The sequence below is a fragment of the Bombina bombina genome, chromosome 5 (genome assembly GCF_027579735.1).
Source record: "Bombina bombina isolate aBomBom1 chromosome 5, aBomBom1.pri, whole genome shotgun sequence".
NCBI lineage: Eukaryota > Metazoa > Chordata > Amphibia > Anura > Bombinatoridae > Bombina > Bombina bombina.
The window spans coordinates 942,793,793-942,821,383 of record NC_069503.1 but is presented as its reverse complement, the minus strand read 5'-3'; the positions used below and the strand labels follow the sequence as shown (position 1 = coordinate 942,821,383).

The 27,591-nt window shown below is 41.4% G+C and overlaps 1 pseudogene; it reads right to left on the bottom strand.

The window, feature by feature from the left end:
• Window positions 1-16,807: 16,807 nt before the first annotated feature.
• On the bottom strand, window positions 16,808-20,218 carry LOC128661672 (uncharacterized; annotated as a pseudogene).
• Between the last annotated feature and the right edge of the window lie 7,373 nt (window positions 20,219-27,591).

Here is a 27,591-nt window from a genome sequence, read left to right as displayed (position 1 = left end):
AAAATAAATCCTAATACAGCTACAATATAAATTATAATTACATTGTAGCTATTTTAGGATTAATATTTATTTTACAGGCAACTTTGTAATTATTTTAACCATGTACAATAGCTATTAAATAGTTAAGAACTATTTAATAGTTACCTAGTTAAAATAATTACAAAATTACATGTAAAATAAATCCTAACCTAAGTTACAATTAAACCTAACACTATACTATCATTAAATTAATTAAATAAAATACCTACAATTACCTACAATTAAACCTAACACTACACTATCAATACATTAATTAAATACAATATCTACAAATAACTACAATGAAATAAACTAACTAAAGTACAAAAAATAAAAAAGAACTAAGTTACAAAAAATAAAAAAATATCTACAAACATAAGAAAAATATTACAACAATTTTAAACTAATTACACCTACTCTAAGCCCCCTAATAAATCAACAAAGCCCCCCAAAATAAAAAATGCCCTACCCTATTCTAAATTACTAAAGTTAAAAGCTCTTTTACCTTACCAGCCCTGAACAGGGCCCTTTGCGGGGCATGCCCCAAGAAGTTCAGCTCTTTTGCCTGTAAAAAAAACATACAATACCCCCCCCCCAACATTACAACCCACCACCCACATACCCCTAATCTAACCCAACCCCCCCTTAAATAAACCTAACACTAAGCCCCTGAAGATCTTCCTACATTATCTTCACCATACCAGGGTCACCGATCCGTCCTGAAGAGCTCCTCCGATGTCCTGATCCAAGCCCAAGCGGGGGGCTGAAGATGTCCATGATCCGGTAGAAGTCTTCATCCAAGCGGGGCAGAAGAGGTCTTACATCCGATTGAAGTCTTCATCCAGGCGGCATCTTCTATCGACATCCATCTGGAGCGGAGCGGCAGCATCCTGAAGACCTCCGACGCGGAACATCCATCCTGGCCGACGACTGAACGATGAATGACGGTTCCTTTAAATGACGTCATCCAAGATGGCGTCCCTCGAATTCCGATTGGCTGATAGGATTCTATCAGCCAATCGGAATTAAGGTAGGAATATTCTGATTGGCTGATGGAATCAGCCAATCAGAATCAAGTTCAATCCGATTGGCTGATCCAATCAGCCAATCAGATTGAGCTCGCATTCTATTGGCTGTTCCGATCAGCCAATAGAATGCGAGCTAAATCTGATTGGCTGATTCAATCAGCCAATCAGATTTTTCCTACCTTAATTCCGATTGGCTGATAGAATTCTATCAGCCAATCGGAATTCGAGGGACGCCATCTTGGATGACGTCATTTAAAGGAACCGTCATTCGTCGTTCAGTCGTCGGCAAGGATGGATGTTCCGCATCGGAGGTCTTCAGGATGCTGCCGCTCCGCTCCAGATGGATGTCGATAGAAGATGCCGCCTGGATGAAGACTTCAATCGGATGGAAGACCTCTTCTGCCCCTCTTGGATGAAGACTTCAATCGGATGGAAGACCTCTTCTGCCCCGCTTGGATGAAGACTTCTACCGGATCATGGACATCTTCAGCCCCCCGCTTGGGCTTATTTTTTGTACTTTAGTTTGTTTATTTCATTGTAGTTATTTGTAGATATTGAATTTAATTAATGTATTGATAGTGTAGTGTTAGGTTTAATTGTAGGTAATTGTAGGTATTTTATTTAATTAATTTAATGATAGTATAGTGTTAGGTTTAATTGTAACTTAGGTTAGGATTTATTTTACAGGTAATTTTGTAATTATTTTAACTAGGTAACTATTAAATAGTTCTTAACTATTTAATAGCTATTGTACCTGGTTAAAATAATTACAAAGTTGCCTGTAAAATAAATATTAATCCTAAAATAGCTACAATGTAATTATAATTTATATTGTAGCTATATTAGGATTTATTTTACAGGTAAGTATTTAGCTTTAAATAGGAATAATTTATTTAATAAGAGTTAATTAATTTCATTAGATTAAAATTATATTTAACTTAGGGGGGTGTTAGTGTTAGGGTTAGACTTAGCTTTAGGGGTTAATACATTTATTAGAATAGCGGTGAGCTCCGGTCGGCAGATTAGGGGTTAATAATTGAAGTTAGGTGTCGGCGATGTTAGGGAGGGCAGATTAGGGGTTAATACTATTTATTATAGGGTTAGTGAGGCGGATTAGGGGTTAATAACTTTATTATAGTAGCGGTGCGGTCCGCTCGGCAGATTAGGGGTTAATAAGTGTAGGCAGGTGGAGGCGACGTTGAGGGGGGCAGATTAGGGGTTAATAAATATAATATAGGGGTCGGCGGTGTTAGGGGCAGCAGATTAGGGGTACATAAGGATAACGTAGGTGGCGGCGCTTTGCGGTCGGCAGATTAGGGGTTAATAAGTGTAGGTAGCTGGCGGCGACGTTGTGGGGGGCAGATTAGGGGTTAATAAATATAATATAGGGGTCGGCGGTGTTAGGGGCAGCAGATTAGGGGTACATAAGGATAACGTAGTTGGCGGTAGGCAGATTAGGGGTTAAAAAAATGTAATCGAGTTGCGGCGATGTGGGGGGACCTCGGTTTAGGGGCACATAGGTAGTTTATGGGTGTTAGTGTACTTTAAAGTACAATAGTTAAGAGTTTTATAAACTGGCGTTAGCCCAGAAAGCTCTTAACTACTGACTTTTTTCCTGCGGCTGGAGTTTTGTCGTTAGAGTTCTAACGCTCACTTCAGACACAACTCTAAATACCGGATTTAGAAACATCCCATTGAAAAGATAGGATACGCAATTGACGTAAGGGGATCTGCGGTATGGAAAAGTCGCGGCTGAAAAGTGAGCGTTAGACCCTTTTTTGAGTGACACCAAATACTGGAGGTAGCCTCTAACGCTGGTTTTCACGGCTAACGCCAAACTCCAAATCTAGGCCTAAGTAAATAGAAGGGTATACAGTATCTCACAAAAGTGAGTACACCCCTCACATTTTTGTAAATATTTTATTATATCTTTTCATGTGACAACACTGAAGAAATTACACTTTGCTACAATGTAAAGTAGTGAGTGTACAGCCTGTATAACACAGCAAATTTGCTGTCCCCTTTAAAATAACTCAACACACAGCCATTAATGTCTAAACCGTTGGCAACAAAAGTGAGTACATCCCTAAGTGAAAATGTCCAAATTGGGCCCAAAGTGTCAATATTTTGTGTGGCCACCATTATTTTGCAGCACTGCCTTAACCCTCTTGGGCATGGAGTTCACCAGAGCTTCACAGGTTGCCACTGGAGTCCTCTTCCACTCCTCCATGACAATATCACAGAGCTGGTGAACTGCACCTAGATGTAAATACCTGCATAATAACCATCCCCTTATTATCCAGTTATTTAAATCTAGGTGCAGTACAAAGTAGGTTTTAGAGGAACCCCAGCAGATGTTATAATACTGTAAATATGTGTAATTAAGTTTTGAAGGTCTAACTAACCCTGGCGTTATCTAATGATCAGCCTAGTAATAATAAATTGTCCAGTAGTCATGAAAAGTATACCATCAGGAGTTTTAAAGATGTTGCTAAACCCATGATGCGCAAATATAACAAAGATTGAGGCACAATACATTTAAGATTCATTCTAAAACAATACAAGTAATTTTTACTTTACTAATGCTACCTAACAATGGGTCAAATTACAAATTGGTTGTGGAGTGTTAACATATCTGGAGCAAAATTCATACTGCACTGGCATTTCAAGTCAAGGATTGATGTCATGCATTGGTATGGTGTGTACTACATTATTAGAGATGTACATTTTGCTTTGGATGAATATAAACTTGTCTGAATTTATGCTGATTCTTCTAGTCATTCGGTAAAAGAACAGCCAAATACATTACTGAATGAAACAAAGAACTAATAATTGCTTCACCAAATCGATAGATTTATATGTTCATGTCATTTGAAACCCCAAAACATACAGGATGGAGGAAGGAGCAATATTGCTCATTTGTTTATTAATGATGTACAGGGGTCTGAACACTCACATGTCCATCATACACTGTCCAATCCTGCCATAGTCTAACTAATAATTGATGTTAGTATCACCCAGTCAGGCACTAAATGTAGTCCAATAAAGGCTTAACCTAGCATAGGAAGGTGGGAAACTAGGGGAAGATTTGACATTTTCAATTACTTTGACTAGAGCTATTGGAATATGAAGTTGTGTGACTTCTGTGCCTCTGTGAGCTAGTCATTGATTCAAATTTAATCAGCGAGTTGTATTTTCTGTTAGGATTAAAAGATAACTTGAGTGCACAAGCTGCTCTAGTTAAAAACATATACTCAGATTGTGGGATTTTTCATTTATATCTTGCTATACACTTTCTATTTCACCTTATTATTGTACATATTAAACATAAAGGGACACTACAAGTCAGATAAAAAAAAATACAATATTTGAAAAAAAGAATGACTTACATTCACCTAGATTACGGATTTTGCGTTAACAGGGGTGCGGTGCTAATGAGCAGTTTTCCCTCACCGCTCACCTAGAGACAACGCTGGTATTACGGGTTTTTAGAAATCCGGCGTTAGCCGCAGAAAAGTGAGCGGAGAGCAAAATTTTTCTCCACATCTCACCTCAATACCAGCGCTGCTTACGGTAGCGGTGAGCTGGCAAAACGTGCTCATGCACGATTTCCCCATAGGAATCAATGGGGCAGAGCCGGCGGAAAAAAACATAACACCTGCAAAAAAGCAGCGTAAAGCTCCTAACGTAGCCCCATTGATTCCTATGGGGAAATACTTTTAATGTCTACACCTAAACCCTAACATGAACCCCGAGCCTAAACACCCCTAATCTTACACTTATTAACCCCTAATCCGCCGCCCCCGACATTGCCGACACCTGCATAATATTATTAACCCCTAATCTGCGGCTCCGAACACCACCGCCACCTACATTATAATTATTAACCCCTAATCTGCTGCCCCCAACATCGCCGACACCTACATTATATTTAGTAACCCCTAATCTGCCGCCCCCAATGTCGCCACCGCTATAATAAAGTTCTTTTTTTTTTTATAATCTTTTTTTTTTTTATTGATCCAAATAAGACATTATATACTTTCTAATGTACAGAAAACAAAAATAAAGCGAATGCACAATCAATCTAGAAAGACAATCTGAAAACAAACATTTGCGTGACAAATACTCACTATGTCTTATTGTAATTTCCAAAAATAACATAAAACACAATAATAAGGAAAAAAAGAAAATAGAAAAAAAAAAAACGAAATCCACCTCTCGCGCAACTCCCCACCCGTCCGCCAACCCACGACCGACTCCCCCCCCGGGGCTCTGACCCAGATACCCAATAAATCACGGACCTGCATTTATCCAGGACGCCGGAAATTTCCCCAGCAAGACAAGTTCTGCGAAGCTAGAGGTGGATCGTACCGGGGAGTGGATCTGCCTTTGTATCTGAGCGGAGTAGGACATAATAATTGGTAACCACCCCTGAAAAAACTCATCGATTCTCTTCTCAGAAGCATCCTGTAGATGATATGACTCAAAGATAATTTGACCTTGCATTTCTTTAAAAGACCTCACAAGGCTCGGTGCTACATTCGCCTTCCAACTTGAAAGGACAAGGTGATGCACTGCCAATATAATCGTATTCAAAATACGAACCACGGGCATAAGGTTCCTTTCAACTGCTGTAATTAATAAAATCACATCCTGTAATGTTAAAACAACTTTTACATCATATAGAGTATTAAACCAAAAACAAATTTTACGCCATAACTGATTGATTTTGGGACAGAACCAAAACATGTGGAATAAATCAGCCCTTAGATTAGAACATCTAGGACAATTACTTTGTCCAGAAACAGAACATTTTTGTATTTTAAGCGGATGCATATAAAAATTATTCAAGAGCTTCATGTGCGATTCCTTCCAGGTCATCGATACCCTGCACTTATGCACCATATTGAAACTCTGGATTATCCTCTCATCAGTACTTTTAGGAATAACTGGATACAACCAATTACTAATATTCTGCAGATACTTATCACTTTGTTTAGAGAGCATGATATCATACATTAGAGAAATAGAAGAGATTCCAGCAGTGAATTTTTTTATTAGAATTCTGATATCAGACCACTCTGCTGTCATACTACTTACCCATTTCTACTCACACACAAAATGGCGGATTTGGAAATATGCAAACAAATCAGATCTAGGAAGATCATAGGATTGAAACAGAAATTCTGCTGTATGCATCAGATTGTCAGCCCCCAACAACTGCTTAACTAAAGTCAGCCCCTTATTTCCCCAGGATTTAAATACCTTGTGATAAATACCAGGTATGAAGTTAGGATTTCCCTGGATAGGAAGATATTCCGAAAAAGAAGGATCTATAACTAGGCAAATGCAAAACCTCTGCCATGCAATAACAACATTTTTGAATGATAACATTCTGCAGATATTAGACGGAAGCTGTCTAGAGTTACAATGTAAAAGGGCTCTGAGCGAGAAAGGACGTATATAGAAAGCTTCTTCTTGACTAACCGCTAACCAGTTGGTTTCCGCCGCCCAATCCATAGCGAATTTCACAATAGCCGTGATATTGTATAACCTAACATCAGGCAATGATAAACCAGCGCGGTTTAGTTTCTGCATGAGCTTAGCTAGTGCAATCCTAGGTTTTTTGTCTTTCCAGATAAATTTAGAAAAATAACCATATAATTTTTTTATGTCTGAATTAGTTATAAAGATAGGTAGATTCTGTAACGCATACAGAAGACGAGGAAAAATAATCGTTTTTATTAGATTCACCTTCGCGGAAATTGACAACGGGTAAGATACCCAAAGCTGGAGATCGGTTTTAATTTTTTCAAACAGTGGGGCATAATTTGCGGCATACCATAGTTTAGGATTTTTATGTAACTCTAGCCCCAGGTATTTAATTGTATTAACTACTTTAAATGGAGTCTTTCCTGGACGTGGCGGACTATTGCCCACATACATAAGTTCACTTTTTTCCAGATTCACCACGTAACCGGAGAAGGAACTAAACTGAGCAAGAAGTTGTAGGATTACTGGAATAGATTGAGACATCTTATCTACAAATAAAAGAATATCATCTGCATAGAGAAGAGTTTTTAAACGATGGGAACCAAAGGAAATTCCCGTCAAAACCTCTCGAAGTCTAACCGCTAAGGGTTCTACAGCCACATTAAACAGAAGAGGAGATAATGGGAACCCCTGCCTGGTGCCACGTTGTAGGACTATCTCAGGGGAACAAGTTCCATTAACCAGAAGAAAAGAAATGGGTTTGAAATAAATCTTATGGATAAAACGAATAAAATTACCAGTAAAGCCAAAATTTTGCAATGAACGAAATAAATGCTCCCAAACAATGGAATCGAAGGCCTTAACTGCGTCCAGAGTTAACACAGCTGAATCAGAGATTGCAGCCTTATTAGACTCTAATTCCAAATTCCACATGTAGTCTAAAAACGTGATAACCTTACGCATATTTCTCGACGAGTTCCTAGATGTCATAAAACCGGTCTGGTCCTGATGAATCAAATTCTGTAGACAGCGATTAAATCTGGCTGCAATAATACCAACCAGTATTTTATAATCAGTATTAAGCACTGATATTGGCCTATATGAGGCCATATCCTCCGGGTTTTTGTTTTTTTTAACTATAAGTGAAATATTGGCCGCTGCAAAACCTACTGAGATACCACTTTCAGAAAGGTAATACTTATTAAAAAGGGCTTCCAGTGATAACAACAGTTCTCCCTTTAAAGATTTATAAAATTCAGCAGGGAGCCCATCTGGGCCAGCTGCTTTACTTAACTTAAGTTTATCAATAGCGATACTAATCTCTTCTTGCGTTATTGGCTGATTCAGCAATGCCAACTCATCGACTTGAATCTTTGGGATGTTAATTGTGGACCAGAAAACATTTTGACTGTCTTGATCGGTGCTAACCGGTGAATACAGCAACTGATAATAACTATAAAATGCCTGGGAGATCTCCGCTGGTTTGAAAAGCCTGTCCTCGCCCTTTTTTATTACTGCAATATAATTTTTCTTCTTTCTATTCTTGGTGAGGCGAGCCAGGTATTTCGCCGAACACCCATGAAAACTCTTATATTTAAGATTCAATCTTACCTCTTCCTCCATAGATTTCTGCTTTAAAAAGATCTCTCTTTCCTTTCTGGCCTGAAAATATACTGACCAGTTAGTTGGATAGGGATCAGACTGAATATTCCTAAAAGCCTCTCTAACTTTAAAAGCAAATGAATTCCCCTGTTCCTTAATTTTTTTCGAACGAGTACTCATATAGGCTACGATTTCTCCCCGAATCACAGCTTTGGCGGCCTCCCAGAAGACCTCCACCTTGTGTCTATAATTCGAATTGAATAATACATACTCCTCCCAAACACTCTTAATCCATGATGTAAATCTTGCATTAGTATATAAGAAACAAGGAAAACCAAAGGCCTGGACTAATGGGAGTGCCACATGAGTGTTAAGAAGGGACAAAGAAATTATAGCATGATCCGATATTACAAACTCACCAATTCCCATTTTAAACTGACAGACTGTTAATGACTCAGAAATTAAAAAGAGGTCAATCCTCGAAAAAGTCCTATGAGCCTTGGACTCGCACGTGAAAGCTCTAACTAAGGGATTTTGGATACGCCAAATATCAGTCAAAGCCAGTTTACTACAGAATCTTTTAAAATATTTGGCGTTGTACTTATATTTTGCATAATTCTTTTTTGAAAAGCGGTCTAATTCTGGGCACATAGTCGTGTTAAAATCCCCACAGATAATCAAATTTTCCCTTTGATAGGGAAAAATTTTGTTTTGGATCTGGTCCCAAAAAGTCAATGAAAATTTATTAGGGGCGTAAATATTGCAAAAAATATATTTAACAGTTTTATCATCACCTGTAGTAACATGTAACGGGCAGAGGGATCTAACTCAACTTTAATAACTTCATAATCCAGATCTTTATGAAATAAAACCGCCACTCCTCGTTTTTTAGAAGGAGAGGAGGAAGAGATTACCTCGCCAACCCAATTTATTTTGAGCTTTGCAGCTTCTATTCCGTCTAAATGGGTCTCCTGTAGGAAAGCCAAGTCTGGTTTTTCTAAGGCCAATGTTTTAATGACTAATTTGCGCTTAGCCTGAGAGGAAATCCCTCCCACATTCCACGAGAGAATTTTAAATCCCACCGCTATTATCCAATCTGTCTAGGAGTCTCACCATGATCAAACCCCAAGTGGGAAGTAACAGCCGGGGGGGAAGGGGACGTGTGCGAGAGAAAAAAAAAAAAAAACACATACCCAAATTAACACAATAACAAGGTGCAAATATTAAACATAACTTTGCATTTAAACAAATAAAAAAATTTAACAGGGAAAAAATCAAACAAACCAAGGAGATTCTATAAACCAGACCTAGAATCCCAAGCAACCTGCTACCCATCAACCAGCTCACAGGCAGACATTATATTAAGATTCTAGGGTCCTCATGAAATCTTTAATCTCAGAAACTTCATTGAAAATATATTTAGCTCCCTTATTTTCCACTATGATTTTAGCAGGATAAAATAAACTAGCTTTGATACCTTTATTGATCAACTGAGAGCAATAAGGGGCCATAAGTCTTCTACGAGTGGAAGTTTCCACCGAGAAGTCCTGGAACAGCAAAATCTTGCTGTTCCCAAATTCTAGTGTACCAGCTTTCTTGGCTAACTTCAGAACCTCAAGCTTGTCCTGAAACTTAAGAAGCTTGAAAATACACATTCTGGGTTTGACCGGGCCACTAGCTGACTCTCTTCTGGGGCCCATTCTGTCGGCCCTCTCGATTGCTAAAGGGAGAGAATGAGGTGCTATACCAACGGCCTGGGGGAGAGTTGTGGAGGTGAATTTGATAAGATCCTCAAACTCCGGAGATTCGGGTAGGCCTATAACCCTAATGTTGTTGCGCCTGGAGCGGTCCTCGAGATCCTCCAGGCGCAACTGTATACTATTTAATTTAACCTCTTGGGCCTGGATAATAGCCTTTTGTGCTGTCAACCTATCTTCTGTAGCGGAGATTCTATTTTCCGCTTCCCCAATTCTATGGGAGAAATGTTTAACCTCTGCCGAGAGAGTCACAATCTCAGTAGAGATAGCTCCCAGATCTTTCTTAATACCCTCAAACTGGGGAGAAAAAATGGCTGTGAGTTGACCAATCAGGACCTGGGTATCTATTGCTGTTGATATACTCTCAGATGATGTGTCAGTACTCATATCACCCAATTTGGTATTTCTTTTATCCCTAGACTTAACAGGCATTTTGGGTGAATTATTATTCCTGTGCGTTACAAATTTTTCCATAAATAGTGAAAAAAAAACAAGCACTATGTGCCACAATCAAAATACAGGTCCCCTGTGTGGGGGGGGGGGGAACAAAAGCGGTGATATCACAATGTGTGAGTTGTTTTTTTTTTTTTTTTTTTCTTTTTTGTACACCTATGTGGGTGTGCGTGAACTAATATATTACATTGAATCAAAATACGCAAAAGATATAGTAAGTGTGTTTTACAATGAAAAAGCTGTACAAGGTGCAATGGTAATGCACTCTGTAAGCGTGAAGTGCTGAGGGCCTAGGCCCTGAAAAAAATGCCTGAAACTTAGTGACAGAACAACCGGAAAGGGATAAAAATTGGGGTCAAAACCAAGCACAACCGGTTACAATCCCGTATACAATAGCAATACAAACAAATTTACACAGGATCTTTGTCCCATTAAACCTGAAAAAAAAGAATGCATGCCAAATCAAACTTAGACAAGCCCCTAGGCACTGACCCATAGACTGGTTAAACACCTATATTTGTCCATTGAAAGTTCAAAAGCCTCCTGAGATTCAAGGCCACCTTAAGCAATTCAAGAATATGATTTAAACTTCAAACAAGCAAGGGTTTGAAATAGCAGTCAAGTTAACAAATAAGAATCTTGAAAATGTCACCTCTGTGCTCTGTAAAGCCAAGAGCAGAAAGCAGGACTCGTGGAGAGAGTCTTTATACTTCGCTAACTGTGGAATAGAACAGGGGCCCCCAGCTGGATGCGCTCCTATCCGGAGGATCTTGCGGGTGGAATAGGAAGAACTCAGACTGCCAGACCCCGGTGCCTTGTAGCTCTACCCAGCAACGTCGATAGCTGGTGCTAGACCACTTGAAACCAAATCCACAGCTCCACTGCCCTGCAGGAGCAAAGCGCTCAGGACCCTTCTCTCTCCCCCAAGCGGTGCTCCCGCATCCAACAGTGAGTCCGCCTCACAATCCCAGTGCAACTTCCTCTGTGTATGGATACGTGCACTCTAAGCAGCACCTCCGGGAAAGCAAACATACAGGGCCAACGCTCCTGTCACTCCAGCAGCACCACTCTGCCACATCGACACTTCCTCTCCGGCTGCTCCACCAAGCTGGAGAGATAACAACGAGTCGGGTGAGTCGAAGCTGAGCAGTCAGCAGTGTAAAAATTTCTTTAGTCTCCTTGAGGATTTTCTTCCTTCCCCGCTGCTATGGCATAGATGCGGTGTCCCCGCAGCATAGACAGCTACTTTGGTTTCCCTTCTGCTAGCGATATCTTGCCAAGCCATGCGCCCCAGTCCTCAGGGATACAAGGGGCAAAGAGTGAAGGCTGGGATAGCAACCATCGGCCTGAACGCCGACCTGGAGCACCTGTGTCAGAGCTCCGCCTTCTCACCGGAAACCCAGTGTCACGCCATTTAGCCTATAATAAAGTTCTTAACCCCTAAACCTAAGTCTAACCCTAACCCTAACATCACCAACACCTACATTATATTTATTAACCCCTAATCTGCCGCCCCCAATGTCACCGCAACCTACCTACACTTATTAACCCCTAATCTGCCGCCCCAACATCGCAACCACTATACTAAATGTATTAACCCCTAAACCTAAATCTAACCCTAACACCCCCTAACTTAAATATTATTTAAATATATCTAAATAAATATTACTATCATTAACTAAATAATTCCTATTTAAAACTAACTACTTACCTATAAAATAAACCCTAAGATAGCTACAATATAACTAATAGTTACATTGTATCTAGCTTAGGGTTTATTTTTATTTATAGGCAACTTTGTATTTATTTAAACTAGGTACAATAGTTATTAAATAGTTATTAACTATTTAATAGCTACCTAGTTAAAATAAATTCAAATTTACCTGTAAAATAAATCCTAACCTAAGTTACAATTACACCTAACACTACACTATAATTAAATTAATTACCTAAACTAAATACAATTAAATACAATTTAAAAAATTATCTAAAGTACGAAAAAAACCCCCACTAAATTACAGAAAATAATAAAATAATTAAACGTTTTTTAAACTAATTACACCTAATATAATCCCCCTAATAAAATAAAAAAGCCCTACTCTATACTAAATTACAAATAGCCCTTAAAAGGGCCTTTTGCAGGGCATTGCCCCAAAGTAATCAGCTCTTTTACCTGTAAAAAAAAGTACAATACCCCCCAACATTAAAACCCACCACCCACACACCCAACCCTATTCTAAAACCCACCCAATACCCCCTTAATTAAACCTAACACTAACCGCTTGAAGATCACCCTACCTTGAGAAGTCTTCACCCAACCGGGCCGAAGTCCTCAACAAAGCCTGGCGCATTGGTCCTCCAGATGGGCAGAAGTCTTCATCGAAGCCGGGCAGAAGAAGTCCTCCAGACGAGCAGAAGTCTTCATCAAGGCAGCATCTTCTATCTTCATCCATCCAGCGTGGAGCGGCTCCATCTTCAAGACATCCGACGTGGAGCATCCTCTTCAAACGAAGTCCAACTGAAGAATGAAGGTTCCTTTAAATGACGTCATCCAAGATGGCGTCCCTTGAATTCCGATTGGCTGATAGAATTCTATCAGCCAATCGGAATTAAGGTAGAAAAAATCCTATTGGCTGATGCAATCAGCAAATAGGATGGAGCTTGCATTCTATTAGCTGATCCAATCAGTCAATAGAATGCCAGCTCAATCCTATTGGCTGATTGGATCAGCTAATAGGATTGAACTTCAATCCTATTGGCTGATTGCATCAGCCAATAGGATTTTTTCTACCTTAATTCCGATTGGCTGATAGAATTCTATCAGCCAATCGGAATTCAAGGGACGCCATCTTGGATGATGTCATTTAAAGGAACCTTCCTTCTTCAGTTGGACTTCGTTTGAAGAGGATGCTCCGCGTCGGATAAGAGTTTTATACTACGGCATTAGCCCATAAAACTCTTAACTACTGACTTTTAAATGCGGTATCAGTCTTGACAGGAGAGGCTGTACCGCTCACTTTTTGCAAGACTTGTAATACCGGCGTTCTGCAAGTCCCATTGAAAATATAGGATACGCAATTGACTAAGTGGATTTGCGGTATTTTCAAGTCTGACCAAAATAGCGAGCGGTACACCTATCATTTCAAGACTCGTAATACCAGTGGGCGTTAAAAAGCAGCATTGGGACCTCTCAACGCTGCTTTTTAACCCTAACGCACAACTCGTAATCTAGCCGTGTATTTTTTCCTTTTATATGTATTAAAAAGTTTAAATGAAAGTTGTTAAAATTGAAAGTGAACTTGCCTTTGTTTTTATCCCCTGTTATGAGCTGGGTAATACTACTGTATCATTCCTTCTTCATACAGCTATTTTCCTATAACCCTATCCAGCTCTATAAAAGGTGCAGAGCCACCTACTCAGAAACCTGAAATGACTGCATCTAAAAGTACTACCTGTGCAAAGTATATTGTGTACAACATAGAAGGCAGAAGTTGCTGCCATACATTAACAGAGATAAATTGTAGGAAAACAAAAACTAAGCTGCCTCCCTTCACTTGATACCCCTGATTAAGTTGATTATTATTCCAACAGAGAATTACTTTGGCAAAAAAACTAATCTGTGCTTTAAAGAGCCACCTTAAACTTACTCTTCTCCAGCTGCTTATTGACAAGATAGCTTAGACAGCTAAGACATCACATCAGGGAACAGTATACAGAGTGCAGACTCACTAAGGAAACTAGTTTGTTGCCAATGTAACACTGTATGGCATTGTTTCTCAACTCCAGTCCTCAAGTACCCCTAACAGGCCAGACTTTCATTATATCTTAGAGTTAAGAATATTAGCACAAATCAGGAGGACCAGTTCGTCCGTTTAAATAAAACATAACATTAATTGTTGAATTACAGCTGGATAAAAAGTTACAAATGTAACCACACACTATCAGCAAGTAGCATATGCAATTCCCATTGTGCTAACACGTTTCGGCATACACAACCTTTAAAAGACCTTCTGTATATTGATAGGTTAATTAAAATTTAAATCTTGCTTAACTGATTGGTTAGTTCATCAACTAAATTCCCTAAGTAATCCACACAGAAGTGTAGAATTAGTGTGATACATTTAACCCCTGACTACATTTCTATGAGGTTTGGGAAACAATTATAAACCCATTATTTACACCAAATATGAAAATAAACACTAATACCTGTATATGTTTAGACCTTATAATATGTAGTTCTACATGATGTCACTGACAGTGTTGTCAAATACACTTATACTATCTGATTTGTATTTATCTTTGTGAAGTATGCTAGCATAAATAGAATTCAATTAGATCAATACATGAAATGATATGGCAAACTCTAAGACATAGCTCATATGATTTCATTAAATTACTAGTGCTAATTCCTTAAGAGCACATCATAAACAACTTCAAAAAATGTAAAAAAAATGTAATACATAAGTGCATAGGTAAAGTTGTCCATTGGAGTATAGTGATCTTATTCTTTTGTTGACACCTTTAGAATGTTAATCTATCTTGTATATCTTATGATAACACATAGGAGCAAATTATATTATTCTAAACTGACTTTGTCAAAATATAAGGGTAAGAACATAGTCAAAGCTATCAGAGCATTTAATATTGCTCTGTGTTGTAATATACTTTAACCTAATTGTAACACCTCTAAACTAGACTCATATATACGTTAACTCTCGTGTAAATTGCATGCAACAAAATGTGTGTTAACCACATAAACCTCATGATATTAAATATATATATATATGGAAACAATTGTTTAACGCCAAAAGATAATCACATCAAATTGTGAATTAAGCCCTTGGGGAATCCTAGTCTTAAACTTATGTATCCAAAAGACTTCTCTGAGTGCCAATCTGGACTCTCTGGATGAACATCTCTTACTATAAACTTTTTCAATAATAGTCCATCTCATGGACTCATGGCTTTTGTGATGATGCTCTTTAAAGTGTTGAACTAATGGCGTGGTCAACACACCATTTTTAATATTGGTAACATGCTCTCTAATTTTCTCACGTACCTCTCGTGTAGTGAGCCCAACATATTGCAGATCACAGTGGGTGCATGTTAGTAGGTATACTGTATATAAATCTCTGCAATTGTGACACTTATTATGCTTGAACATCTCTCCTGTTACTGCACACCTAAAACCATCCCCTTCTAGTAGAAATTCACATGCTCGAAAGTTTATATTACTACAGTGGAAAGTACCTCTAAAGCTTAGCCATGAGCTCTTTTCAGCTCTGGGACTTGGTAATCTTGTAGGGGCTATGTGATTCCCTGTTGACATACCTTTTTTTAATGTAAATCTAAATCCTTATCATCCTATTTCTACTAGTTTCTCATCCGCTTGTAAGAGTGGTGAATGTTTCTTTATGATGTTACATATCTCATGAAATTGACTACTATAAGTCGTTACAAATGTAACATTTTCTTCTAAATCTGTTTGTTTTGTCCTATCTTTAAGAAGATCGGTTCCGTTAATTCTATCAACTGATGATTTAGCTTTATTTATCAACTTATTTGTATAATCTCGGCTTCTCAATTTGTCAGACAGAATTTCAGAATGTATGTTGTATGTTTCCTTTGTACTACAATTGCGTTTGAGCCTGGTAAATTGCCCCTTCGCAACTGATCCAAACACTCTCTTTGGATGGTTGCTATGTGCAGGGCCAGTGCTAGACTATTTTGTGCCCTAGGCGAGACCAGTTACTTGCGCCCCCCCCCCCCCATGCCAAAAAAAATAAAAAAAATTAAAGAAACAAAACATAACACTTTTAAATTTCTTTTAATTTTCATGAATAAGTGGTGTGGCATAAGATGCCAAAAGCAACAAGATTAAAGGCAAAATATAAAGTAACCAAATGTTACATTGCCTATATTAACAACAAATATATTTTAACTTTTAATTAAACAAAATATATATTAACTGAGTCTGTATTTTCCTTACAGCCAGAGAAACAAACAAAAAAACCCCACAGATTTGTCAGAAAAAAAATTAAATTTCAGACACCTCAGAATCTCACTTTGCGTGCCTTTTCCTTTGCAAATTTTGTCACCATTTCAGCCAGATCAAGTGCTGCTGCCTGTGTATGTTCAATAGATATAGTTGCCAAGCCAACTAGTCTCTTTTCCAACATTGTAGAACGTATGTAACTTTTTATAAGTTTGAGCTTTGAGAAACTACGTTCACCACTTGCCACTGATACTGGAAGTGTGAGAAGGATCCTCAGAGCAACAGAAACATTGGGCACGTTATCCAGAAGTTTATTTTGTAGTATGAAGAGAAGTACTTCTTGTGGCGGCATAGGCTTTGGAAGTCTTCGAGCTATTGCTTCAAGTTCACAACGCAGATCTTCAGCATCAATATCTTTGTTTCCATTATGCATCAATGACTTTTCCAAATTATTACAGTCCTTAAGTAAATCTTCTGTTGATTTTTTTCTTTATACTGTATATGTCATATAGAAAGCCAAATAGTGAATTATATTTTTGTAGCTGTTGGAATCTCTCTTCAATTGATTGTATTGCCATGTCTAAAACAGCATAGTAAAAACCTGTTCTGAATTTCTGCTTTGGATCTTGTGGTGCTTCTTCTCGGGCCTCATAATAAAACTGCCATTTCTTTCTCCTGTTTCAAACTTGATCTTCTGTCTCAAAGTTTGGTACTATCTGTATCTCATTTGCAATCTCAGTAGCATCTGTCAAAACTTGTTGAAAACCCTTATCACACCTGCAGGTTATGAGATAGTTCTTGGTCACTTGCAATTGTCTTGTAGCTGAATTTAAATCAGCTTCCTTATTTTGTAGTAGCTTGCTTGTAAGATTGACTTCAAAAAGGATGTTGTACCATGTAACAAGGGATACCACAAACTTGAATTTACTAACTGCATCAGCAAGGCCCTTGGCTTCAACTCGGGAAGTATTTCCAGATGGACCTGATAGGCTTGTATCCTCAAAAATCTCTATCAAAGCATCATATATATTACCAAGATGATATCTCAGTGGTTTCAAAGCATCAATCCGACTCTCCCATCTTGTTTCACTCAATGGCTTAACAGTTATGCCTAAGTCTGATATATGGCTAATTAGAACTTGCCAACGCTTAGTTGATGTAGAGAAATAATTATAAATCTGTTGAACTAACCCGAAGAAAGTAGTTGCTTCCAGACAACACCTAGCAGCATCATTGACTACCAAGTTTAAAGAGTGTGCATTGCAGGGCACAAAAAAACGCACGTGGGTTTAAGTCCAGTATTCTCTTTTGTGCTCCATTTTGTTTGCCTTTCATGTTACTGCCATTGTCATACCCTTGACCATGCAGATTTTCAATTGGCAATTGAATTAGCTTCAGCTGTTCAAGAAGAGTTTCTGCTATAAAGGCACCTGTAGTCTCCTGTAGTGGAATAAATCCTAAGAAATTTTCTCTTATAGTAATACTTTCAGACTCATTATCTGATGGTTTGCTTACATCAACAAAACGTACAATCATTGTCATTTGCTCAATGTGAGAAACATCGGGTGTGCAGTCCAGAATACTTGAATAGTATTTAGCTGAGGTTGTACTTGTTATAATTTTCTTCTTTATAGCACCGGCTAGAAGCTGTATAAGCTCATTCTGGATATCTTTTCCCAGGTAGTGAACCAATGTTTCTTGATCTTTAACCCTACGCAAATGTTCATTCATGATATGATCAAAAAGGGCTAGATATTCGACAAACTTTAAAAAATTTCCATTGCCGGCACTATACAACTTGTCATTTGTACCACGGAATGATAAGTTTTGCATGGCAAGAACTCTTACCAAAGCAATCAAGCATTGCAAGACTTGTTGCCAATATTGTTCTTCTTGCCTAATTTTCAGCTGGTTTAGAGCATCAATTGTTTTTTCTTTAGATAAGCGGAATTCAAGTTCACGCCAGGCTTGATAGTTTTCCAAATGGTCAGTATTCCTCATATGTGAAGAAATAATTGCTCCAATGTTCTTCCAGTCTTTTGAACCTGTTTCTTGTAGGGATGATGCAACATTTCTTTTACTGAACAACTTACAGCAAAAACAAAAAACCACATCTTTTGAGGTTGAATATATCAACCATTGGCGACACACTTCTTCACCATTTGCCAGTCTCCTCTTGTAGTGTACAGTAGAAAATCGTCTGTTTTTTGAGTCTTTGGGAAAATCATGTAATACAACCTCCTGTGGTCCATGTTGAATTATAAGCTGTCGTAGATCATCAGAATCTGCATCAGGGGGGCAGATTGTGAAGATGCCAGAAACTGCATCAGGGGGGTAGTTTTATAAGGGCAGTGTCTGCCCTTATAACACTGTCACTACTACCCCTGGCTGCAGATACTGGCATCTTCACAATCTGCCATTTGCCAGGATGATGTGCTCACATGGGAATATTTTAAATATTCCCATGTGAGCACATCATCCCTGTGCATTCTTTAATTATAGAAATTGCAACAGCAGATTGTGAAATCAAATAATACTATATTATATATACTATACAGACAGTATACTATGAATGACCCTCAGTCACTGTCACATCATCACATGTAAAATAGCAATAGGTAGACAAGTATTACATTGATATTTATATCATTTGTTTTAAGAAAATCAATGAAATATTCATCATTCATACATTGTTGTTCTAAGGCGGGCCTCAGGCAGGCCTGTAACTATTTTCAACAACAACCCAGCATAAGTTCTCAGCCACACATTCAGGAGCCCCCTGAATATCAGAATATTTAATGTCTGTGTACTGACATGTACTGTTGTGGGTGATCTGATGCGCCTGTTTCATTACTGATGATAGTTAATGGAATTAGTGTTCCAACTTGGAACACAAATTCCATTAACTATCAGAAATGGAACTTCCCAAGTACTTATAATTACACAAACACAATAAGTGGCATTGGCAAATGGCAATGCAGCAGCATATGCATAGAAAGCTTTATATCATGAAACCACCACCTCAGTCATGATCCTGATCCATCCACTACAAGTGTAAGATTTTGGATGAAATGAAACTTAGACAGTAAGTTTTTCTCAAACACAGTGACTAGCCCTAGCCGCACCCACGTGGCAGTAAGTTTTTCTCAAACACAGTGACTAGCCCTAGCCGCACCCACGTGGCTACATGAGTTTTGTAACCAGGCAGGAAAATTATAAAATACAAATTTCCTTCCACACAGCACTGTCCACAATCCAAACTAAGTCTAAGAGTAGTAGACTATATAATATAAATACATACTAGTTTGCAAATTGCAGGCATCATCATGGATTAATAAAAATAACACAATCAATAATTGATTGTTGTGTTATTTTTATTAATCCATCTGCTGCCTGCAAATTTGCTAGATAATCACAGTTTTCAATTAACAAACTACCACCAGCAGCCCTCACCATTAAAATGAGGTAAATTATATTATAGACAGTGAGAGAGTCAGACAGTGACTACTGTGTCTTCTACTAGTCACAAATATCAACAACATACACATGATGATCATCATGCCAACAAGCCATCATTGACCTCAGACCTCCATTATTATATTTAAAAAATATAAAAAGCAGTCAAGCAGAAATTTATGAAATAATTTCCCATGACTCTCCTGGCTGAGTCTCTGAGCTCTCACCTCTGTTTGGTGGTCTGGTCGTCGTCCTCGACCTCGTCCTCCTCCGTCCTGCCTGGGCTGGGCCTGGGTGAGGGTCAGGGTCCACTGTCCACACGACACCGACACTGACTGTCCACACACACACCCGGTCCGTCGACCAGTGCTGATCTGATCGGCTCTGTCTGGGCTGGCTAGCTGAGCTCTGCACATGACACTGCACACAGCACACTGTGTCTGTCTGCGACTGCCACTGGCTCTCTCTCTACTCTACCCTCAGGCTCTACTGGTGGTGGTAACATGGACTACTACTGCTGCTTGCTAGCCCTAATGACAGTGACACTGTCACTCTCTCTCCTCGACCTCTTCTGTCACTGTCTGTGACTGTCTCTTCCAGCTGCTGCTGCCACGTGTGTGAGGCTCAAGCTGGCACAGCACAATGAGCGGGAGCGGCAAAGCGGGCGGGGTGGTCACGTGGTGATGGATGGTGAGTTGGTGACGTTGAGGGTGCTGACGTCGGCGTCGCCTAGCGCGGGTAGCAGGCTAGGCTAGCAGGCGCAATACAATACAAAATTAACACATTACTACTGGTCCTGTGCTGTGAGTGTGACTCCTGTCCACGAGGTCAAGAACTTAGAAGTACTGTCTGACTGTGACTGTCTCTGAGTCTGAGACTCTGACTTAATAAATAAAAAAAAATTAAAAAAAATATGAAAATACACTGTCACATTTTTTTTTCTTGCCCATAAAAGTAGTAGGCTGGCTCTGCTGCCTGCGCCCTAGCTGGCAGTGCACCCTAGGCGACTGCCTAGCTTGCCTAGTGGAAGCGCCGGCCCTGGCTATGTGCATGGAGGAGAGTGTTTCCAGTTATAGGTTTGATATATATTTCTGTATGTATTTTTTAATCACTTCCCCCTGATAATTTAACATCCAAATAATTAATTTCTCCATTATTGTACTCTGAAGTAAACCTTATCCCTACATCATTTGTGTTAGAAAAAAAAAAGTTCCAACAAAGAATAGAACAAGATTTTACAGCTCTGGCCTATAAGTCTAACCTCACACGAGAATTAAAAGGAGCGATTAGCACACTCAAAAATAATCACAATATAGTAGTGAAAGCAGCTGACAAGGGTGGCTCAATTGTTGTCCTGGATAGATCACATTTTATCCAGGAAGCAATTCGCCAGTTAAGTGATAATACACAATATACTAAATTGGAGTCAGACCCCAACTCGAGGTTTAAAAGAGAGTTATTCCATCTAATTGATGAAGGTTTCGAAGAAAGGTTTTTTTGATCATCAGACTAAATAATTTCTACAGGTTGACCATCCAGTCATGTCAGTTTTCAATTTGTTACCTAAAATCCATAAAGGGATAGAAAATATAACTGGTCACCCCATAGTGAGCGGCATAGGGTCAGTGACTGAACACTTTTCTCAGTGGCTGGATGAGATTCTACAGCCACTAGTCAAGGGACTGGCTAGTTACTTATGTGACACCAAAAATTACTTAGGAAAATTGATACAATCCCCTGGAAACCTAAGTATGGTTGGCTGATGATTTATGTACAGGCTCTGTACTCGTCAATCCCCCATGCTATGGGACTAAAAGCTATTTAATTTTTCATGAATAGAAAAACAGATGTTAGCGACTCATTCAGGATGTATATATTGAGAGTCACTAAGTTTCTTTTGACTCACAACTATTTTTCATTTGAGGGGATCTTCTACCTATAGAGATGTGGGACAACCATGGGATGGTGGGAGATGTCCCACATCTATGGATGTGAGGATCCCCTCAAGGATAACATCATCTATTATCTAAGATTCATAAACGATCTGATTCTCATATGGAGGGTTGGTAGTAATGAAGCTAAGGATTTTATTAACCTTTTGAACACAAATGATGTAGGGATAATGTTTACTTCAGAGTACAATAATGGATGTTAAATTATCAGGGGAAGTGATTACAAAATACATACAGAAGTATATATCAAACCTATAATTTGAAAAACTCTCCTCCATGCACATAGCAACCATCCAAAGAGAGTGTTTGGATCAGTTGCGAAGGGGCAATTTACCAGGCTCAAACGCAATTGTAGTACAGAGGAAACATACAACATACATTTTGAAATTCTGTCTAACAAATTGAGAAGCCGAGGTTATACAAATAAGTTGATAAATAAAGCTAAATCATCAGTTGATAGAATTAACAAAACCAATCTTCTTAAAGATGGAAAGTGCAGGGCTGTATATTAGCCAGAAACGGCTTAAGGGTTAAGGAAGCAGGGAGGAGGAGTGTATGTGGGTTGTGTGAGTGAGACTGGCAACAATGTTGCAGGCTAAGGGAGGGATCTGTACTTACCAATAAAAAGGGGCTTCTGGGAGTTTTAGGCCCTCTTTTTCTGGCCATCACAGATCTTCTTGTGTTAGCTGTCTTGCTGAATTGCAGGAATGAATCGGTCACGCAGGTCTTCTTTGCCTCCTCTTCAGTTCAGGGACGTGGGCCCTCAATGTGGATGCAGGGAACCTGCACAAAAAGATATTAGTGACATTGATATTGTTTTCCCTTCCGCAGGGTCCCAGGGGCCAAACCTTAGGCTGGGCCATAACACTTTGCAAGCCATTAGCTCAAGGGGGGAGCGGGGGGAGAGAATGCAACCCAGCAGAGGCCTCTGCAAGGGTTGAGGAGGAGCATAGGGAGAGTGGTGGGATGGGATTAGTTGGTAGGGGGGAGCAGCTGGGTGGGACTAGTTCTGAGGTGGGTATGGTTCAGGAACCAGTCGAAGATGGGGCCTATGAGGAAGGTAGGGGGAGTGTGAATGTAGTGGGGCAGATTGGGCACCTGGATGTGGGTGCTATTCCCGAGGGACAGCTAGCAACCGTGTGGTCACTAGTGCAGTCCCTTTCTAATGCTTTGGGCCCGGTTTTCGGAGCGCAAGGGGCTACCCCCTTGTCCACCGCTCCATTCCAAATTCTGCCTGGCGGGGGGCTGTCCGCGTCCAGGGGGGGGGTTTCTCACCCACACGGCAGCCCCATCTACCGCCACACTACCAGGGCCAAGTAACGGGCCGACACGTTGCCCATCCGCGAGCAAGGATGGGCCCGTTTGGGCCGCGAGGCCTACTACCGCCACACTACCTGGGCCCAGTACCAGCCTGCCACGCAGCCCATCCGCCTGCTTGTAGGGGCCCGTGGCGGTCGCCGGATCGTTCACCGCCACACCACCTGAAGTAACAACCGGAACGCCACGTGGTCCATCCGCTTGCTATGGACCAAGTGGGCCTGAGGTGCAGGCGTCACCTGCAGGGCTGTCGGGTAGCCAGCCCTTCCGGGCAGGCGCGCGTGCACGGCGAAAGGGGTGGGAATGCTGGAAATTTCAAGAGAAGCAGGGGGCAAAGTTGCTCCTTTCGGCATGTGTGCCGCTACTGCGGCGGCCAGCACCCAGGAGTCGAATGCACCAGAAGGCGTGAGCAGGCAGGGGATCGCAGTGGGGGCAAGTTGCCACCAGCTGGAAAGGGCAACCACCCCGCTGAGGGTGGACGCCCTTGAGAGATGGCTTGCAGTGTACCCGGACCGGGAGGTGGCAGGCTTGCTGCTGTCCAGCCTGAGGGAGGGGTTTGTCATTCCCGTACGGGGAATGGTAACGGGGTCCATAATTCGGAGGAACTTGAAATCGGCGAATCAGTTCCCGGGGGTCGTTCGTGACAAAATTAGGAAGGAGGTTAGTTTGGGGCGCATGGCAGGCCCATTCAAACAGCCGCCCGTTGAGGGACTAATTGTGTCCCCGCTGGGCGTGGTGCCTAAAAAAGAAAGCGGAAAGTTCCGCCTCATACAGCACCTTTCGTTTCCTAAATGGGGGTCGGTGAATGATGCCATTTCACCGGAACTCAGTTCCGTGCGGTATCAATCATTTGAATCTGCAGTTGATATTGTGCGGGAAGCGGGGGTGGGCTCGCTGATGGCGAAGCTGGATATCGAATCAGCATTCCGGCTAGTCCCCATTAACCCGGTATCATTCCGGTTAATGGGCTGCTACTTCGAGGGCAGCTATTATGTGGATATGTGCCTCCCGATGGGTTGCTCTATTTCATGCACCTACTTCGAAGCGTTCAGTACGTTTCTGCATTGGGCGCTGGCAAAGTTTGCACGATCAGAACTGATCGCCCATTATCTGGATTATTTCTTACTTGTGGGGGAACTGGTTTCCCCCCATTGTGAGGAATTAATGCAGAGTATGACCTCCTTGATGGAGGCGTTCGGGGTTCCTTTGGCATCCAATAAAATGGAGGGCCCCTGCACTCGCCTCACTTTCTTGGGGATTGAAATAGATTCCGTAGCGAAGCTATGTAGGCTTCCGGAGGACAAGCTGAGCCGCCTGCTAGACATGGTGCGCGGCACCAGGGCGGATAAATCGGTGAGGGTGAAGGAGCTGCAAAACTTGCTTGGTCTCCTGAACTTTGCGGGGTGGGTCATCCCGATGGGCCGCGTTTTTAATCGCAGATTAGAGGCGCAGCTGGGGGGTGGTAGGCCTCAGCGGGCAAGGATATATATCTCAGAAGGGATGCGCAAGGACTTGTGGGTTTGGGAGGAGTTCCTCAAAAACTTCAACGGAGTCTGTATATGGAGAACACCCGCGGAGTCCAATCAATCCATGCATCTATTCACCGATGCAGCAGGCTCCGTGGGGCATGGAGCAATGCTGGGCACGGAGTGGAGCGCAGAAGCGTGGCCGGCTTCGTGGTTTCAGGCGGGTTTGACAAAGAACCTGTGTTTCCTGGAGCTTTTCCCCATAATAGTAGCCGTGGAATTATGGGCACAAAGGTTGGCGAATCGAACGGTTATCTTTTGGTGCGACAATCAGAGTGTGGTTTTCTCTATTAACCACTTGTCAGCAACTCGGCGCTGGTACTCAGGCTCCTTAGGCAGCTGGTACTAAGATGCCTCCAGCATAATATCAAGTTTTCGGCCAAGCATGTGCCAGGGGTTAAGAATATCATGGCTGACGCGCTGTCTAGAGGGAAATGGGAGGTGTTCAGGAGGGTTGCCCCTTGTGCCTCACCTAATGGCCTGCCTTGCCCGTCTTATCTCTGGCAGCTGGCATTCCCTGGGAGTTTGTGTTACCCTTAGTTAAGGTGTCATTGGCTCCGGCGACCTGGACATCATATGTGAGGCACTGGAACGAATGGCAGGAGTTCTGCGGGAGAAGGAGGTTATCTTACTGCGACACTTCTCAGATAACCCTGTTAGAGTGGTTAAGGGACCTTCAGAGTAAGGGTGCCAGAAAATCTCTAGTGCAGGGTAAGCTGGCAGCCCTATATTTCTTTAGTAAGCTGTTTAGGGTGCGAGATTTCACGGGTACTTTCCTCGTTAAACAAACATTACGAGGATGGGGTCAAAGGGAGCCCCCTAGGGTGGACAGGAGGGAACCCATTACGGTGGCTCGGTTGGTGGATCTGATGCACGCCTTAGAGGCGGTGTGCGCAGGGCAATACGAGGTAGTGCTGTTTAAGCCGGCATTCTCGCTGGAATTTCACGGGGCGCTGTGAGTATGCGAACTGGTGCCGCCATCCAAAAATTGCCCGCTATTGGGTATTCAGGGGCACCACGTTAGATGGGCCGGGAATGCGGTTTTGTTGCTTTTTCCAAGGTCCAAGACGGACCAGGAAGGGAAAGGGGTATGGCTACACCTACCAAAGTTAGGGGATGCCAGAATTTGTGCAGTCTCGCTGTTGACAGTTTATGAGGGTTTATGCCCTCAAGGGACAGGCCCGTATCTGATCCATCAGGATGGGTCGATGCTTTCCAGATTCCAATTCCGTAGGGTTTTGGCGTTGGCGGCAGAGCGGGCCGGTTTGGACGCGTCACGCATAGTGCCGCATTCTTTTCGGGTGGGTGCAGCAACCAGCACGGCGGCGTTGGGTTGGTCGGCAGACAGAATCAAGGCACTGGGTCGGTGGAGTTCGCAGCGCTATAAAATGTATGTTAGACCTTCTAAGGCACCGGTAGATTGAGTGAGAAAAGGGTGCGGTGTCTTGGGGGGGTTGCTCTCTGACCAGGGTAGGGGGTCATTGGGGAGATCAGTTGTTTGGTTTGCATAGTTTAACTGAGTTTTGTGTTTTTCAGGAAGGTGCAGAGGTTCTTGTAAAATCTGGATTGTTGGCCACTTGTTCATACACTGGGCCTCCATCCGAGCGTCAGCACTCCCGTCTGGGAGCCGCATGGGCTTTCACCCCTCCCGGGCATCCGTCAGGTGGCTCGGCCGCAGAGGCCTCTGTTTGCACGAAATGCCCGCATTTATACAGGAGGCCTACCGAAGGTGGGGTCGTCCTGACGTGATAGTCATACATCTGGGGGGCAACGACCTAGGGGCTATGCCTACCCTAGAGTTAATTCAGATTATGTGCGCTGACGTTAGGTGGTTGCACGCATGGTTGCCTGGTGTAAGAGTAGGGTGGTCACAGGTGATTCCCAGGTTACATTGGCGGCATATGGTCTGCCATAAGGCCACTTTTGGAGTAAGAAAGAAAGTTAACAGGGACGTAGGGAAGGTCATCAGAGAATTGGGAGGTTTTGTGGTGAGGCACCCCGACATCTCGGCAGGGGACAGGAGCTTGTATAGGCAGGATGGGGTCCATCTAACGGACCTGGGGCTAGACAGGTTTATAGAGAACATTAGGAAAGGGTTAGTAGCTGTAGTTTTATAAATTATAAGGTAGTTAGTCATAGGTTTTGGCGGCAAGAATCAGGTAGTGGTTGTTTCTTGTGGCGGGCGGTAGCAACCCAGGCGTCAGATAGAAAGCGGGGAGGAGTGACGGCCATTGCAGGAGGAGTGACGTAATCAGGCACGTGCCTGGGGAAAGCTTCTCCTGGTTTGCGGTGGGCCGAACAGCTCGAGAAAAAACCTTCTATCCGTTATGCGTTGTAGCCGGGCTCTGCTTTATGTCAGCTGCCTGGGCCTGCTTCCCGCTTCATGTGAGTTAGGTAGTTAGGTTATGCCACTTAATGTTCTTTCAAGTTAAAGTTATAGCATTTACATGTAACCATGTAAATGAGTCAGAGTTGAATTAGGTAAAACGCCCTGATGTTTTTGTTAAATAAACATCCAGGGGTGCCTCGAGTTAATAAATGACCCAAGGGTCTTTAAATCCCAATTGTTGTTGTGTCTTTATTTATTAGTTTAAGTAGATGGCTAAGTGGGGAAAGGGTTTTTTTCTTACAGGGTCGCATGACATTGCTCCTTTAATCCCTTAAGGACAAAACAAACAGATTTAGAAGAAATGGTTACATTTGTAACGACTTATAGTAGTCAATTTCATGAGATATGTAACATCATAAAGAAACATTCACCACTCTTACAAGCAGATGAGAAACTAATATATATATATATATATAAACATGTTCTTCTAAGTGAAGAAGTAAGGTATTTAAAGTATTTCTTAATGCACCTTCAGCTTTAGCACAGTTTGCCTAGCGCACCTTTTGGTTTGCGGGCGAACAAAAGCCAGAACAGGCTTTAAAGCTACTTTCTTAGAAGTTGATTGGGAAAGGATGAGCTATCCGATCTCCAAATGTTATCTTACC